Source organism: Psammomys obesus, unplaced genomic scaffold, assembly GCF_907164565.1.
Source record: "Psammomys obesus unplaced genomic scaffold, mPsaObe1.curated_primary_1811, whole genome shotgun sequence".
NCBI classification, from domain to species: Eukaryota; Metazoa; Chordata; class Mammalia; order Rodentia; family Muridae; genus Psammomys; species Psammomys obesus.
Genome location: NW_026596079.1, coordinates 10374106 through 10392897, shown reverse-complemented (window position 1 = coordinate 10392897; position 18792 = coordinate 10374106).

Genomic DNA, 18792 nt, shown 5'->3' with positions numbered 1-18792 from the left:
CCAAGGGAATTCTGGCACACATCTATCTTTCTCCTTTATTCAGTTTGGACCTACAAACCATAGTTGTACCACCAACATTCACCATGGGTCTTTCCTCCTCAGATAATTAATCCTCTCTGAAAACACCCTTACTGATAAGCACAAGTTTTCTTAGGAAACTCAAAATCTAGTGATGTTGATAGTAGAGGTTAGCCATCACACTACTGGCCCATGCTTTTGTCTCCTCCACCCATCTGCTCCCCACCCCTCTCCAGGCTATCCCATCCCAAATACCAATTTGTTTTTATCCCCTCAGCCTTTGTTTACACTCTGCCCTTGCAAGCCTTTGAAAGTCTGTCCTTGCAAGGCTCCCCTTGCTTGGGTTCCCAGGAGCACAGGACTCATCTTTCCAGATTCAGCTGAGCGTCATCTTTTCCAGAAGTCTCTTCTGACCTCCCCTGCCCTATTTTGATTCTTTGATTTACTCCTTTGTAAATTCTTACACTGAGCCTGACTTTCCTTCCTCACAGAAACTTCATGGCATTTGTTTTTCTAAGTTTCAATCCCCCAAGTGCAGACTAAAAGTTGCTTGAAGCCAGAATATATGTTGTTTCAACTTTGTATTTCTAATACTTAACATAATATTGTCAGTCATTAGAAGTCCCTTCCATGATCCTGTATGGCATGAGTAGACCCAATAGAGGCACAGGCAGTAGAGTAGCATGGAGTGGGTGATTTTTTTTATTGTTATTAGTTTTTTTTTAATTTGCTATTAACCAGTGATATTTTTTAAATAGCAGTATATTAAACATTACACATGTCAGCCTTCCTTGAAGGAATGAGCTATTAGTCTTCAGCAGAATGGAAGACATTTGAGGGACTGGAATGTAAATAGAAGTGATGTGTGTTCCTTCTGACTCACTATTTTAAAGGAGAAGAGAGCTCTTTCTTTTCTTCCCTCTTCATCTGGCTTGAATATAATCACAAAGGTAAGAGACAGAGCTCCTGCTCTGGCTCATGAAGTGGACATTTTAGATTGAGGACATTAGAAGGAGTTAGAACTGTAATGTTGCATCACCCTCAAGCCCTCAAGCCATTTCTGAAGTGCTTCTAAATCTACAATGAAGAGAAATTACCATACAACTTGTTCAAAGAATGTGATCGGGTTCCTCTTTTCTACAGCAGCCTATGCTATGTTTGTTTATGTAAGTGTCATCTAAATCAGACCTTGAATTTATCTAATATGCACACTGAACACATGGCTAAGTAAGTATATATGAGAGTAAATAAATAGTTCAAGGACTAGCAAAAACTAACCATAAGAAATAAGTAATTTGTCACAACAGGCAGAGCATCAACTGCTATTAACTTAAGCGCTATGGCACCAAGAACAGTGGGTTGAGGACTCTGCTTACTATTCCTCCTGCCATTCCTACCACATGCAAGTCAAGAAGACTCTTGACGTCTCCCTCTGCACATGGTCTTATTTGTTCTGCGGTAGGCTTTTTCCAAGCCATCACTTTAATTCATATCTTCGTACCTGTTCCCTTAACCATGGCACTGGAGAGTAAGCTAGCCACTCTGCCCTGCAGGCTTCCCCAGAACTGTTGCCATGGTAATCTTCCCTTGGCATAGTACTGATCAAAACCTTCAGGGGCTCCCTATTGATTTCAGGTAAAAGGCCAGCCTCTTTAAATTAGCTCTGTGCTTTGGACTACCCCACTTTCCCAGCCTCACCTCCCACTCACGTCCTCACCCATGCTGTTCCTCTGTCCTGTGACACACTTGCTGTTTCTGTTCTCTAGGCCTGTTTACAAGATAATCTCTTTCCCTAGAATGACTTCAGGCACCCTCATGGCCACTTGAGCCTGTTAAAACTGTATCATTTCTTCAAAGTACAACAAAACCCCTGTGCTATTTTATTTTTATCTTATTTTGTATGAGTATTTTTATTTTTGATGCTTTGAACCAAAAGATCACCATCCTTTCTAGGACATTCTTCATCTTTTGCATTCTCAAAATATCACTTAGCACAGCTGAATCAGGGTCTCATTCATGGTAGAGTAGAGAGATGACAGTAGTACCTATTAACACTATCAGCCATGGATTTAGCCATTTTATTTTTATTTTTTATTAATTACAGTTTATTCACTTTGTATCCCACCTGTAGCCCCCTCACTCATTCCCTCCTAACCCCATCCTCAACCCTCCCTCTCTCTTCTTCTCCTCTCATACCCGTCTCCAAGTTCACTGGTAGGGGAGATCCTCCTCCCCTTCCCTGTGACCCTAGCCTATCATGTCTCATCAGGACTGGATGCATTGTCTTCCTCTGTGGCCTGATAAGGCTGTTCCTTGCTCAAAGAGAGGTGATCAAAGAGCCACCCACTGAGTTCATGTCAGAGACAGTCTCTGTTCCCCTTACTAAGGAACCTACTTGGAGACTGAGCTGCCATGGGCTACATCTGTGCAGAGGTTCTAGGTTATCTCCATGTATAGTCCTGGGTTGGAGGATCAGTCTCAAAAAAGACCCCTGAGTCCAGATACTTTGGTTCTGTTGCTCTCCTTATGGTGCTCCAGTCCCTTCCAGGTCTTTCTATCTCCCCCTCCTTTCATAAGATTTCCTGCACTCTGCCCAAAGTTTGGCTATGAGTCTCAGCATCTGCTTTGACACCTTGCTGGTGTGTGTGTGGGGGAATCTGGCTGAGATATCTGTCACCCCATTGATCTCCAGGGTTGATCTGGCTGATCTGGCTGGCTAGGAGGGTGTCCTCTTCCTCCCTCATGGCTCCAGGTGCATCCCTTTTAAAGCTGCCCATGCTTTGTCACCTGACCTTCCCCGAATAGAAGAAGACAGAAGAGGATCGGTCAGTGGTAGACGAGTAGCTGCTGAGCTCCCCTGGTAGAACCTCCAAACAAGCTTAATGATGTAGCCATTTTAAAGTGCACATAAGGCATCAGGTCCTGTCCCAAGTGCATTCTGTGCAGAAAAACATACCAGCCCACAGCAATCCTGAGGGGGTAGCACCACTTGGGAACTTAGAAAGCCACCAGTCAGAATAATTAAACAATCTACTCTGGGTTACCTGTTGGGATTTTGAATCTTAGAAATTTAACTCATGGGAGGGAAAGAGGGAGCAGGGATACAAAGTTAACAAACTGTAACTAATATTAAAAAAATAAAAATTAAACAACAACAACAACAAAAATTTAACTCAATGCATGAACATTCTCATTTCATCTCACTCAGTTTTAGTGTTGCCACCTCCCAAGAATTGCACTGAGACTGTTTGCATGGATGGCATGATATGTGGGAAGTGACCAGCTCAATTGGTACACAAGGGCTGCTCAATTCATGCTAGCTTCTTGTCTTCAAAGCTGCATCTCTTGTGTTTTATGTTTTTCTGGATAAGCTGCATGCTTACAAGTGTTTGTTTATGCTGAAATTAATGTTTAGTGTTGGATGTTAAAGTCCAGGCCATAGTCTGTGCAGAACTTCTCAACAATAAGCAGAGCAGCATAGCTGACTGGGACCTGTAATATTAGGTGTCTGCTGACATTCCTTTCTTCACAATTGTGTTAGTAGTGGCTATAGTACATGTTAACTAAAGGCACATTTCTACTCATTCACACGCTTCACTCGAAGCAGGACATGACCAAGGATCACAGTTATGTCCTTAGTATGTGAGCAAAAGAGGCAGAGGCAGTATCTGTCCTTCCCATTCCTCCTTCCTGTCACCAGGGATAAGAACCGGTTGGTTAATGCTTATGCACCATGCAGATAAACAAGCACCCTAAGGATGGTGTAGTAATAGATGCTGTAGAAAGGAGTCTGTTCACAGTCACGTATGTAAAGACAGTGGGTGAGAAAAGATTCACTTTTATTTCTTTAAACCTCTGCGTCTTAACCTATGTCACAGATGCTAAATTACACCCTAACTAGTATTGGCACAGACTCTCAGGGGAACCCCACTGCATTGCCTGCTGAGTGACCCTGGAGAGGGCACATCACAATGGCGCCTGTGCTATAAGGTTGAAATGAAGAGAAATGAGACAATATGCATTTAATGCGTGGTTATTGGCACATGCAAGGAGCTCAATACACTTTAATGATGATGATTATTACAAGTCAGGCCAAATTGCAGCCTCCCAGATAGCCCTGTGTCTGGGTGGGGGCGCTGGTTCTGCTCCTGAAATAGCTGGTGTGATGATCTCATCCTCCTGTGTTTACTGAAGCCTCTGCACAAATACATTTCTCTCCAGTCCCCCTGGCTGATGTCATCCTTGCCCTCCCTCCTTTGGCTTTGTGCTAAAGCACAGCATGGCTCATTTCATCCCAGAAAGAAAGCAAAGACGAAAGTCACACCCCACCATCACCATGACATATTCTAAAATGGCCGATGGACTGCATGCTTTATGCCCAGGGAGGGTGCAGTTTTTTTTTTTTTTAAACAAAGCTTCTCCCAGAGACTGGAACTTCTGTGGGTACCACCCAACTCATGTAATCCTCATGTGCCCCTTTGTGGACACTAACACAGTTGCCCACATGGTAAAAGTGAATATGAGAATGCAAAATAAATAGCCCAGGGCCATACAGCTGGGCAGTGAAGGAGTAGACAGCAAGGAACCATAGGAGAGCTGTGCCTTCCCTCAGACTGGCTTGCCATCTGAGCGTGAGAACACAAATGTGCACAATTTGGACTCCCTTTGGAATTTAAGAGTAACTCTTCTTTGGAAAATGTTTCTCTTGCATGCTATTTGCCTTTAAGCAATGAAGCTCCAGGAAGTTCTTCTCCCAGTGAGAGCTGAGCATGAAGGCACCTGAAGGAGACAGCCCCCAGGCTCTCCAGCTGTTGCAGCAGCTTCTGTTTCTAAGCTGTGTTCACTCTGACTCTCCAAGAGAGAAACCCCCCGGGTTAAAAAACACAGATTTAAAAAAAAATAACTTGAACAACAATGACAACGAATAGCCTATGAGAGGTACTGTGTATTAGGCTGAGACTACGAGAAAAGATGCCAACGGCTCATGATCAGGGAGCTCTTGCCACAGGAGACCAGGGGGAGGGTTTTAGGCCTGCCCCAGATAAAAGCAAGAAGATATCCCAGGCTCAGAGAAACTGCATGGGCAAGCTTCTGTCCTCACATACCTAAATTCCATGCTAGCATCTTAGTCATGAGCTTTGTCATATACTGGCTTTTATTCGATGTATTTTCAGAAAATAAAACCATTGTTGATAGAAGCAAAAACCACAAAAAGCATGAACGCTCAGAGGCATGTAGAAGAGTCCCCTACAGGAAAAGGAAAGCCCTGGATGCTAAAGCCTGCTCCCATCTTGTGAGTTCGTGGGCAGATTTCCTCACAAAACACCAGTTTCTCTTTTTGCAAATGCAGAAACCAACTCTCAGTTTCGAGACTTCATGTTATTGTTCTTATATTGCATTCAGAAATCTCCCGGCACACCTAGCTTTCACCCTCTTTTCCAGCAGAAAACACGACTTGAAAAGAAATAATCATTCTTAAGCTACACGGAAAGGGCATATGTAAACCAGCATTTCTCAGAATAATTTTTTTTCTTAATTTAACTTTATTCATTTTGTATCCCCCCATAAGCCCCTTCCTCCTCCCCTCCCAGTAACACCCTCCCCCCTTTCTGCATGCATGCCCCTCCTCAAGTCCACTGATAGGGAGGTCCTCCTCTCCTTCTTTCTGATCTTAGGCTATCAGTTCTCATCAGAAGTGGCTGCATTGTCAGGGTTCTAGGTTATCTCCACAGATAGTCCTTGGTTGGAGTATGAGTCTCTGGGAAGTTCCCTGTGTTCAAATTATCTTGTTCTGTTGCTCTCCTTGTGGAGTTCCTGTCCACTCCAGCTCTTACTATTTCCCACTTCTTACATAGAATTCCATTCACTCTGCCCATCAGTTGGCCATCAGGCTCAGCTTCTGCTTTGACAGTCTGCACTGCAGAGGCTTTCAGAGGCCCTTTGTGGCAGGTTCCGAGGTTGTTTCCTGTTTTCTTCTTCTGGCTTTCAGAGGCCCTCTGTAGCAGGTTCCTAGGTTGTTTCCTGTTTTCTTTTTCTTCTGATGTCCATCCTCTTTGCCTTTCAGGATGGGGATTGAACATTTTAGTTAGGGTCCTCTCTTTTGCTTAGTTTGTTTAGATGTACAGATTTTAGTGAGTTTATTCTATGTTGTATGTTTATATGAGTGAGTATATACCGTGTGTGTCTTTTTGCTTCTGGGACAACTCAATCAGGATGATCCTTTCCAGGTCCCACCATTTACCTGCAAATTTCATGATTTCCTTATTTTTCATTGCTGAGTAATACTCCATTGCATAGATGTACCACAGTTTCTGCATCCATTCTTCAGTTGAGGGGCATCTGGGCTGTTTCCAGCTTCTGGCTATTACAAATAAAGCTGCTACAAACATGGTTGAGCAAATGTCCTTCTTGTGTACTTGAGCCTCTTTTGGGTATATGCCTAAGAATGGTATGGCTGGATCTTGAGGAAGAGCTATTCTTAGTTCTCTGAGAAAGCACCAGATTGATTTCCAGAGTGGTTGTACAAGTTTACATTCCCACCAGCAGTGGAGAAGGGTTCCCCTTTCTCCAAAACATCTCCAGCATGTGTTGTCACTTGAATTTTTTATCTTGGCCATTCTGATGGGTGTAAGGTGAAATCTCAGGGTTGTTTTGATTTGCATTTCCCTAATGGCTAATGAGGTTGAGCATTTCTTTAAGTGCTTCTCTGCCATTCGATATTCCTATGTCGAGAATTCTGTTTAGCTCTGTTCCTCATTTTTAAGTGGATTACTTGGTTTGCTGCATTTCAGCTTCTTTAGTTCTTTATATATACTGGATATGAGTCCTCTGTCAGATAAAGGGTTGGTGATAATTCTTTCCCAATCTGTAGGCAGTCGTTTTGTTTTGATGACAGTGTCCTTTACTTTACAGAAGCTTTTCAATTTCATGAGGTCCCATTTATTGATTGGTGCTCTTAGAGCCTGTACTGTTGGTGTTCTGTTCAGGAAGTTTTCTCCTGTACCAATGAGTTCTAGGGTATTCCCCACTTTTTTTTCCTAGCCGATTTAATGTGTCTGGTTTTATGCTGAGGTCTTTGATCCACTTGGACTTCAATTTTGTGCAGGGTGATAAGTATGGATCTATCTCATTTTTCTACATGTAGACATCCAGTTGGACCAGCACCATTTGTGGAAGATGCTATATTTTTTCCATTGTATGGTTTTGGCATCTTTGTCAAAAATCAGGTGTCCATAAGTGTGTGGGTTTATTTCTCGGTCTTCTGTTCCGTTCCATTAATCCACCATTCTTTTCCTATGCCAGTACCATGCAGTTTTTATAACTGTTGCTCTATAGTACAGCTTGAGATCAGGGATGGAGATACCTCCAAAAGATCTTTTATTGTAGAGGATTGTTTTAGCAATTCTCGGTTTCTTGTTATTCCATACGAAGTTGACAATTTTTTATTCCAGGTCTGTAAAGAATTGTGTTGGAAATTTGATTGGAATTGCATTAAATCTGTAGATTGCTTTTGGTAAGATGGCTGTTTTTACTATGTTAATCCTGCCAAGCCATGAGCATGGGAGATCTTTCCATCTTCTCATATCTTCCTCTAATTCTTTCTTCAGAGACTTGAAATTTTTTTCATACAAGTCTTTGACTTGCTTGGTTAGGGTTACACCAAGGTACTTTATGTCATTTGTGGCTATTGTGAATGGTGTTGTTTCTCTAATTTCTCTCTCAGCCCATTTGTCTTTTGTATACAAGAGTGCTACTAATTATTTTGATTTAATTTTGTATCCACCCACTTTGCTGAAGGTGTTTATCAGCTGGAGGAGTTCCCCAGTAGAGTTTTTGGGGTCACTCATGTATACTATCATATCATCTGCAAATAGTGATAATTTGACTTCTTCCTTTCCCATCTGTATCCCCTTGATCTCCTTCAACTGTCTTATTGCTCTAGCAAGGACTTCCAGCACTATGTTGAAGATATATGGAGAGTGGGCAGCCTTGTCTTGTCCCTGATTTCAGTGGGATTGCTTTAAGTTTCTCTCCGTTCAGTTTGATGTTGGCTATAGGCTTGCTGTATATTGCCATTACTATGTTTAGATATGTGCCTTGTATCCCTGATCTCTCCAGTACTTTAAACATGAATGGATGTTGGATTTTGTCAAATGCTTTTTCAGCATCTAGGGAGATTATCATGTGTTTTTTTTTTTCTATCAGTTTGTTAATATGGTGGATCACATTGATGGATTTCTACCCATCAATTGAACCACCCCTGCATACCTGGAATGAAGCCTACTTGGTCATAGTGGATAATATCTTGAATGTGTTCTTGTATTCAGTTTGCAAGTATTTTGTTAAGTATTTTTGCATCAATGTTCATAAGGGAGATTGGCCTGAAATTCTCTTTCTTTGTTGAGTCTTTGTGAGGTTTAGGTACCAAGGTGAGTGTGGCTTCATAGAATGAGTTTGGTAATATTCCTTCTGTTTCTATTTTGTGGAATAGTTTGAAGAGAATTGGAGTTAGCTCTTCTTTGAAGGTCTGGTAGAATTCTACACTGAAGCCATCTGGTCCTGGGCTTTTTTTGGATGGGAGACTTTTGATGACTGCTTCTATTTCTTTGGGGGATATAGGACTACTTAATTGATTTACCTGGTCCTGATTCAGCTTTGGTAAGTCAAATCGATCAAGAAAATTGTCCATTTCATTTAGATTTTCAAATTTTGTGGCATATAGACTTTTGAAGTAAGTTCTAATGATTGTTTGGATTTCCTCAGTGTCTGTGGTTATGCCCCCCTTTTCATTTCTGATTTTGTTGATTTGGGTGGTGTCTCTCTGCCTTTTAGTTAGCTTGGCTAAGGGTTTGTCAATCTTGTTGATTTTCTCAAAGAACCAGCTCTTGGTTTCATTGATTCTTTGAATTGTTTTATTTGTTTCTAATTGATTGATTTCCAGCCGTCTACTCCTTTTTGGTGTGTCTGCTTCTTCTTTTTCTAGGGTTTTTAAGTGGGCCATTAAGTTGCTTGAATGAGCTGTCTCAAATTTCTTCTTGAAGGCACTTAGTGCTATGAACTTTCCTATTAGCACTGCTTTCATTGTGTCCCACAAGTTAGGGTATGTTGTGTCTTCATTTTCATTGAGTTCTAGGAAGACTTTAATTTCTTTCTTTATTTCTTCCCTGACCCAGCTGTCATTTAGTAACAAGTTGTTCAGTTTCCATCTGTGTGTAGGCTTTTTGCTATTTCTGTTGTTGTTGAGGTCCAGCTTTATTCCACGGTGATCAGACAAGATACAAGGGATTATTTCAATCTTCTTGTATCTGTTGAGGCTTGCTTTGTGACCAACTATATGGTCTATTTTGGAGAAGGTTCCATGAGGTGCTGAGAAGAAGGTAAATTCTTTTGTGTTTGGGTGTAAAGTTCTGTAAATGTCTGTGAGGTCCATTTTATTCATGACCTCTGTCAGAGATACTGTTTCTTTGTTTAATTTCTGTTTTGTTGACCTGTCCTTTGTTGAGAGTGGGGTGTTGAAGTTTCCCACTATTAATGTGTGGGGATCTACAAGTGGTTTAAATTTTATCAATGTTTCTTTTACAAATGTGTGTGCTCTTGTATTTGGGGCATAGATGTTCAGGATTGTGATGTCTTCTTGGTGGAATTTTCCCTTGATGAGTATGAAGTGTCCTTCCCCATTTCTTTTTTTAAATTTTTTATTAATTACACTTTATTCATTTTGTATCCCCCCATAAGCCCCTCCCTCCTCCCCTCCTGATCCCACCTTCCCTCCCCTTTCTGTATGCATGCCACTCCCCAAGTCCACTGATAGGGGAGGTTCTTCTCTTCTTTCTGATCTTAGTCTATCAGTTCTCATCAAAAGTGGCTGCATTGTCCTCTACTGTGGCCTGGTAAGGCTGCTCCCCCCTCAGGGGGAAGTGATCAACAAGCAGGCCAATCAGATTATGTCAGAGGCAGTCTCTCTTCCTATTACTATGTAACCCACTTGGACACTGAACTGCCATGGGCTACACCTGTGCAGTGGTTCCAGGTCATCTCCAGGAATAGTCCTTGGTTGGAGTATGATTTTCTGAGAAGTTCCCTGTGTTCAAATTATCTTGTTTTGTTGCTCTCCTTGTGGAGTTCCTGTCCTCTCCAGCTCTTACTATTTCCCACTTCTTACATAAAATTCCATTCACTCTGCCCATCATTTTTTATTAATTTTGGTTGAAAGTCTATTTTATCAGATATTAGAATGGCTACTCCTGCTTGTTTCTTGGGTCCATTTGTTTGGAAAGTCGTCTTCCAACCTTTTACCCTCAGGTAATGTCTATCTTTGTGTCTTAGGTGTGTTTCTTGTACGCAACAGATTGCTGGGTTTTATTTACATATCCATTCTGTTAATCTGTGTCTTTTTACTGGAAAGTTGAGTCCATTGACGTTGAGAGAGATTAATGACCAGTGGCTGTTAGATCCTTTGATTTTGATGTAGGCCGTGGTCATAAGGTTGTGTGCTTGGTTGCTTTTTGTTTTATTGTAGTAAAGTTAATTTTTTCCTGTGTTTTCTTGACAGAAGCTAATTTTCTTGGGTTGTATTTTCCCTTCCAGTGTCTTCTGTAATGCTGGATTTGTGTGTAGGTATTGTTGAAATTTGTTTTTGTCATTGAATATCTTGTTTTCTCCGTCTATGAGGACTGAGAGTTTTGCAGGGTATAGTAGCCTGGGCTGACATCGGTGTTCTCTTAGGGTCTGCATGATATCTGTCCAGGCCCTTCTGGCTTTCATAGTCTCTGCTGAAAAGTCAGGTGTGATTCTAATGGGTTTGCCATTATATGCTACTTGGCCTTTTTCCCTTGCAGCTTTTAGTATTTTTTCTTTGTTCTGTATACTTACTGTTTTGATTATTATGTGGTGGGAGGATTTTCTTTTCTGGTCAAATCTGTTGGGTGTTCTGTGGGGCTCATGTATTCTTATTGGCTTCTCCTTTAACTTGGGGTAATTTTCTTCAATGGTTTTGTTGAAAATATTTTCTGGGCCTTGGAGAAGGGAGTCTTCTTTTTCCTCTATACCTATTATTCTTAGGTTTTGTCTTTTCATATTGTCTTGGATTTCTTGGATGGTCTGTGTCAGGAATTTTTTGGATTTAACATTTTCTTTGACAGATACATCAATTTCTTCCATTGTATCTTCTACACCTGAGATTCTTTCTTCCATCTCTTGTAGTCTGTTGGTTATGCTTACCTCTGTAGTTCCTGTTTTCTTCCCTAAATTCTTCCTCTCCATTATTTCCTCCATTTGTGTTTTCTTTAATTTTTATAGTTCTATCTTCAGGTCTTGATTTGTTTTGTTTACTTCCTTCACCTGTCTGGTTGTATTTTCCTCTTTTTCTTTTAGTTCCTTCAACTCTGTTTCTTTTATTTCTTTCAGTGATTCAATTATTTCTTCTCTGAAGGCTGCAAGCTCTTTGGCTGCCTCTTCCCGTATTTCTTCAAGTATGGCCATAATCTGCTTGTCTTTAACTTCCTCCATTTCTTTATGAATAGCCATGATCTGTTTGGTTTTATTTTCCTCTGATTCTTTACGTATTTTATTTGTTTCCTCTATTATTCTCTTCATTAGCATAGATGTAAGGTGGTCATCTTGATTTTCTATTATGCTGTGTTGTCCAGGGTTGTTCGCCCCTGGATGGCTGGGTTCTGGAGATGCCATATTGCTCTGTGTTTTGTTGGTTAAGCTTTTACGCTGACCTCTACCCATTGGGCTGTTTTAGGTGTTGGATGTTAGTTTCTGTGCTTCCTGGAGTCCTGAGGTAGGGACAATCCCCTTGGCCGGCAGATGATTTTTCCTGAAGGAGTCCTCCTCTGCTTTTTGGTTATGGTCACTGTATGGCCAGTGTTTCTCAGGAATTGCCACTGCTCACCTCAGGTGTATAGCCCTGAGTAGTAGCTGTGGTCTTTGCTAGTCACGGGGGGAAATCTCCTCTTACCTATAGAAGTTCTCAAGACAGCTATCCCACTGCTGGGTTTCTCGTTATAAATTTAGTGAGCTGCTGCTGTTACAGTTTTCCAGGTACAGTCCTCTTGAAGAACCTGCTGATTTCCTAGCTGTGGGGTTTTCTCCCAACAGAGAAACTCAGTCTGTTATCCTGGGGTACACAGTTCTGTCCGAGAAAGTGAGAGGTGCGCCCAGCAAGTCTCTGGGCCAGAGGCTGAGTGCTCTGCTCTGGGCCTGAAGAATGTGCACCTAAGTTGAGTTGGTCCCTTGGGGGTGCCGCTCTGGTCTGGAGGCTGGGTGCCTCACTCTGGACCAGAAGCTGTGTCCCTGTCTGGGATGGCGGCTGCAGGCACTGCTCTGGTCCAGACGCTGTGGGTGCAGCCCTCTTGAAGGATCAGGGATTCCCACAGCTTTGTCAGTCTAGTTAGGGATAACTGGTTGATCCTTGGCACAGTATCTGAGGGCTGCTGTAATGGCTCTCTGGCTTTTGTAGGTCTGAGGATGCAGCTGTGTGTCCCAGTGCCCTAGGGGAACTCAATAATGGCGGCTTAACACAGTGCTCCTGCCTGCATTAGAAAGCTAGAGCCTAGAGTCTGCATGAATCCAGAAAGTCTTTTGGTGCTGGGTGTCTTGAGTGTTAGACCTGATGATCCCCTTCACTGGGGGTTTCTTCCTGCCAGAGACACCCAGTATTTGCTTCGGGGACCGCTGTTCTGTCTGGGGTGGCGAGTAGAACCCAAGGCACAGATGCCAGCCTGTGGCTCCACCTTTCTGGCCTTTGGGAGCCTAGGCGTCTGCCTAAACTGGATAATTTTCCTGAGACCTTTTCAGGATGAGGGTGTCAGCTGAGTGCTCTGAGATCAGACCAGCAGTTTCCCTCCCTGTGGGTGTGCACCTGACAGTGAAACGCAGTCTCTGGTGCCCTGGTACCCTGGGGCCCACAGTTCTATCTGAGGTGGTGAATCAGGTGCACAGGCAGGGCTCTGTTCAGGCCCCTGGGTCCTGGCTCTGGCTCCGGGCTGGCTCCTGGAGCGCTCGCAGAACCCAAGTCTTTTCCAGGGGATGTCTGGGTGACCTAAGGTCGGTCCCAATCGTTTCCTGCTCCGTGGGGTTATCCAGTCTGTGATGTTCTGGGCCCACAGTTCAGTCTGAGACTGTGACCAGATCACAATGGCATGTAGCTCTGGGCTGGTGACCAAGCGCCTGGCGGAACCAGGATCTCTTCCGTGGTTTAGCAGGGTGAGTTAAAGCTGATTGAATCCCCCACTGTGGGGTATCCTCTCACCTGTGAAACACAATCACTTGTGTTTTATGGTCGTGAGTTCTGATTGCTGGTCACTGTGCCAATCTTGCTGTACTGCTGCTCAGAATGAGAGTCCTCCCAGCGCCGCCATCTTTCCCCACCTCCATAATAATTTTTTGATTTAAAAGTGTTCATGGGGTGTCTATATGTAGAAAAATGTAAATAGATCCATACTTATCACCCTGTACAAAACTAAAGTCCAAGTGTATCAAAGACCTCAACATAAAACCAGACACATTAAATCGGTTAGAAAAAAAAAGTGGGGAAGACCCTAGAACTCATTGGTACAGGAGACAACTTCCTGAACAGAACACCAACAGCACAGGCTCTAAGAGCACCAATCAATAAATGGGACCTCATGAAACTGAAAAGCTTCTGTAAAGCAAAGGACACCATTCTCAAAACAAAACGACTGCCTACCAATTGGGAAAGAATCTTCACCAACCCTTTTTTCTGACAGAGGACTAATATCCAGTATATATAAAGAACTAAAGAAGCTGAAAAGCAGCAAACAAAGTAATCCAATTAAAAATGAGGAACAGAGCTAAACAGAGAACTTTCTGTAGAGGAATATAGAATGGCAGAGAAACATCTAAAGAAATGCTCAACCTCATTAGCCATCAGGAAAATGCAAATCAAAACGACCCTAAGATTTCACCTTACACCCATCAGAATGGCCAAGATGAAAAACTTGAGTTTTTCAACAACACATGCTGGAGAGTTTGTGGAGAAAGGGGAACCCTCCTCACTGCTGGTGGGAATGTAAACTTCTACAACCATTCTGGGAATCAATCTGGCACTTCCTTAGACAACTTGGAATAGCGCTTCCTCAAGATCCAGCCATACCACTCCTAGGCATATATCCAAAAGAGGCTCAAGTACACAATAAGGATATTTGCTCAACCATGGTTGTAGCAGCTTTATTTGTAATAGTCAGAAACTGAAAACAGCCCAGATGCCCCTCAATTGAAGAATGGATGCAGAAATTGTGATACATCTACACAATGGAATATTACTCAGCAATGAAAAATAAGGAAATCATGAAATTTAAAAGTAAATGGTGGGACCTGGAAAGAATCATCCTGAGAGAGCTGTCTCAGAAGCAGAAAGACACACACAGTATATACTCACTTATATAGACATGTAATATAGGATAAACCTACTAAAATCTGTACATCTAAAGAAACTAATCAAAAGAGAGGACCCTGACTAAAATGCTCAATCTCCATCCTGAAAGGCAAAGAGGAAGGACATCAGAAGAAGAAGAAAACAGGAAACAAGCTAGAAACCCGCCATGGAGGGCCTCTGAAAGGCTCTGTCCTGCAGACTATCAAAGCAGATGCTGAGACTTATGGCCAACTGTTGGGCAGTGTTCATGGAATCTTATGTAAGAAGTGGGAAATAGTAAGATCTTCAGAGAACAGAAACTTCACAAGGAGAGCAACAGAACCAGAAACTTGAACACAGGGGTCTTCCCAGAGACTCATACTCCAACTAAGGACTATTCATGGAGATAACCTAGAACCCCTGCACAGATGCAGCCCTTGGCAGGTCAGTGTCCAAGTGGGTTACCTAGTAATGGAAAGAGGGACTGCTTCTGACATAATCTGATTGGCCTGCTCTTGGATCACCTCCCCCTGATGGGGAAGCAGCCTTACCAGGCCACAGAAAATGACAATGCAGCCACTCCTGATGAGGTCTAATAGACTAAGATCAGAAGGAAGGAGAGGAGGACCTCCCCTATCAGTGGACTTGAGGAGGGGCATTTGTGAAGAAGAGGGTGGGAGGGTGGGATCAGGAGGGAAGGAGGGAGGGGCTTATGGGGGATACAAAGTGAATAAAGTGTAATTAATAAAAAAAATAATAAAAAAGAGAAAAAAAGTATTCATGGGGGCTGGGAAGATGGCTTCAATGTGTAAAATGCTTGCGAATTCCTGAGGACCTGGGTTCAGATTTGTTGAACACTGGTAAAGCTAGATGCAATAGATCTGTGCAATTTCAAGACTCTTACAGTGAGACAGAGACTCATAGGCCAGCAAGGCCAGCATATATAGCAGAGAACAACAAGAGACTCTGTCTCAGAAGACAAAAGATAAGGACTAACACTGAATGTTGTCTTCTGAACTCCATACAAACTTAGTGGCACATGTGTTTCCTCACTCATGCACACACACACTTACACACTATCACATACATGAATATATATGCATTTTACACATAAACACACCTCATAAAAAGATTGAAACAAAAAAGGGCTTATTGGTTATATAAATCTCAGATCTCAATTCAGAATGAACTCATGAAAATTTATCTTCAGAGGCAGAAGTTCCTCTGGATCCAGATTTAAGCTGAGCATTTTAGATAAGTTTAATACAAATTGTGATGGTTAAATTACTTTATCAACGTGACTGATAAAGTAGTTGTCTTAGTCAGGGTTGTTATTTCTTTGAAGAAACACCATAACCAACGTGGCAAGAAAAGAGTTTATTTGGCTTATACTTACATATCACTGTTTATCATTAAAAGAAGTCAGGACAAAAACTCAGAGCAGAACCTGAACACAGGATCTGGTGCAGAGACCATGCAAGGAGGCTGCTTACTGGCTTACAAAGCCTGCTTCCTTATAGAACTCAGGATCATCAGCCCAGGGATGATCCTGGGCTCCCCACCGATCACTGATTAAGAAAATAACCTACAGCTGGGTCTCATGGAGGCATCTTCTCAGCTGAGGATCCCTCCTTTCACACAACTCTAGCTTGTGTCAAGTTGACATGAGACTAGCCAGCATTGCAATTGGAACCAAAAGAACTGCACAACAGTGGGTGTATCTGTGGGGATTGTATGAGAGAAGTTTAACAGAGGAGACAAGACTCACCCTGAAAGTGCAAAGCCTCATCCCATGGACTGGGATCCACAAGGAGATAAAAAAGAAAAAAAAAAAAAAAAAACCGAAGTATCCAGATTAGCACTGGAATTCTCCTTTCTCTGCTCCCTGACTACAGGTATAATAATAATAAGACCAACCATCTGCCTCATATTCCCACTGTCAGACCTTCATGGGTGGACACATTTCATGATGGACTCTCAGCTGGTGAGCCGATGATGTGTGAAATGTTTTATCCAACCAAAGCTTATAGTAGGATAATGGCTTCAGAAAAATGGAAGGTTCTACTAGGACACACACACACACACACACACACACACACACACACACACACGATCCAGCAATCCCACTAAAGTAGTCATACTGAAGAGAAGAGAATGCATAAGTCAACAGCCAAGACGCAAAATGTAAAAAAAAATAAATAAATAAAATAAAATAAATTGGTAATAATTCCAAACTACAAATAACACAAATGTCTAACAGTAAAAAAACTGAAGTGTGTTCATAAACAGAGTATTTTCTCAGCCTCAGGAAAGCGCTAAAGGGATACTTAGGTGCCTCACAGTATGATCCTTAGTGTTGTCTAAAGATCTCCTTAGGTTATCTGAGTGGATGAAAGTGCACACACATTTCTACATGTAAGGAACCTGATAGCTCCTGAGTGCCAGGAGAGAAAACTGACTGTGATGCAAATTTTATATAAACAACATAAACAAATTCTGTCAGGCACAGATCATTTCAGTGTGTTAGCTCTCATCAGAGCCTATCATTGAGGTTCCACTAGGCCACTCATTAACAATGAGGTGGATAAAACATTTCACACATCATCATTATTTAAGCCCAGGTTAGGCCCAAACTTGAGATCCTCTTATTTCAGCCTTGAGTGCCACATTTTCAGGAAGGCACCACCACACATGATGCAAAACAATCTTTTAAAGAATGAGAATATAATTTTCCCCCACTCAGCAATGGTACCGGCCTGAAATGCTGCTGTAATTAAGTTGGTTCTATTCTCTTGACCCCCGGAAGAGGGTGCAGCTGGGGGTGAAGAAGGCAGATGTCCCATGGCTGATGGCTGTATCCCAGGGCTGCTGCTGAAGATGCTCTCTGACCCAGGCCTCCTTAGCTGCAGCTGGTAACACTTTGTCACTCTAACAAACTCATTAAAGCGGCTGAGGGCAGAGATGACCCGGGGTCTAGATAGCTGGGAGAAGATAGATGCTTCTCATTTTAAAGCTCAGCAAAGTGAGTTTTAGAGAAGCCCTAAAGAGCTTTACAAGAGAAGTCTGTCAAGAGTCATCACAAGCATCCAACCCTGAAATGGCCCCATCAGCAACATTTTTTTTTTAATCCAAAATCAGATCAACACAGAATCCTTGCCTGGCAAGAAAATGTCCAGGAATCCTAAAGAGCAGTTCACATTTGCTGACATCCATCCTCACTTCTCTCCAGAAGATGCATACAATCAGTCATCCAGCCTTTGTTACATACAAGGGAGCCCCTTTTTGATTTTTATAATTGTTTTATGTGGTAACAGAACACACATATTATGGTGGTTCATGAAGACTATATGGCCACACTATAGAGAGGTAACAGTTTATGTAAGTATGTTCTGTGTATTGGAATAATGATAAAATTACCTAATGATGTAGCAAAACAGCCTTCTCACAAAACATTTTCATGGTTAAGCAATATGAACCTGCTACTAGAACTTAATACTGAAGGGTTTCCTCTGCTCCAATCCATGAAATCTCCACCCCTCAGTGAATTGGGTGGGTTAGTTCCACCCCTTCAGAGCTGAGCCAACAGGCTTACCTAGGCTAACTAACTTGCACAAAACCATATTGCTAATGATGGGGAGGGCAGGTCCAATCACTTTGTATCTAGGAAAGAGCAGACCACAGGATTCCTCAGCTAGCTTCTCCTTCTAATATCAGCCTGGGACTATGCTCATATTTAGAAAGTGTTTCTTTCTCAGGATGACAATGCCTGTTGACATACATGCTTTTAAAAAGAAATCAGATTATTTTTCCTCTACTGCCTGAGCCATGTGGGGCATCTATTCTGTTTTACATCCCTGTTTTGTTTTTTTGTTGTTGTTTTGTTTTTGTTCTTTTTGAGTCTTCACTTTCACACGAAATATGGATACAGTTTTGCTTTCTAGAATCCAAATATCTGGGCTCTCCCAAAGATGGAGAGCAGGGAATTCTGTGGAAAGGAATTCTAGTTCTAAAGCAAGGACAGTCCTGGCAAACAAGGTGTAGGCCATTCTAGTGTTCAGTGTGCAGTGATAGCTACATTGTTTTGTTATCTTTACAAGGTATGATCTAAACAATGACCACATCAGTTAAAACTATTGTTTATGTGGTTGGTTGGTTGGTTGGTTGGTTGGTTGGTTGGTTGGTTGGTTGGTTGGTTGGTTGGAATACTAGGGATTAAACCTGGGACCCCATGCATGCAAGATAAGTCCTCTGCCATTAAACTACATTTCCACCTCTCATTTTACTCTTCTTTGACAGAGTTTCACCAAGGTTGTCCTTCAGTTTGTGATCCTCCATCTGGCCTCCTGAGCAGCTGGGTTTATAGGCCCCTGCCACCACTCCTAGCTAGTTAC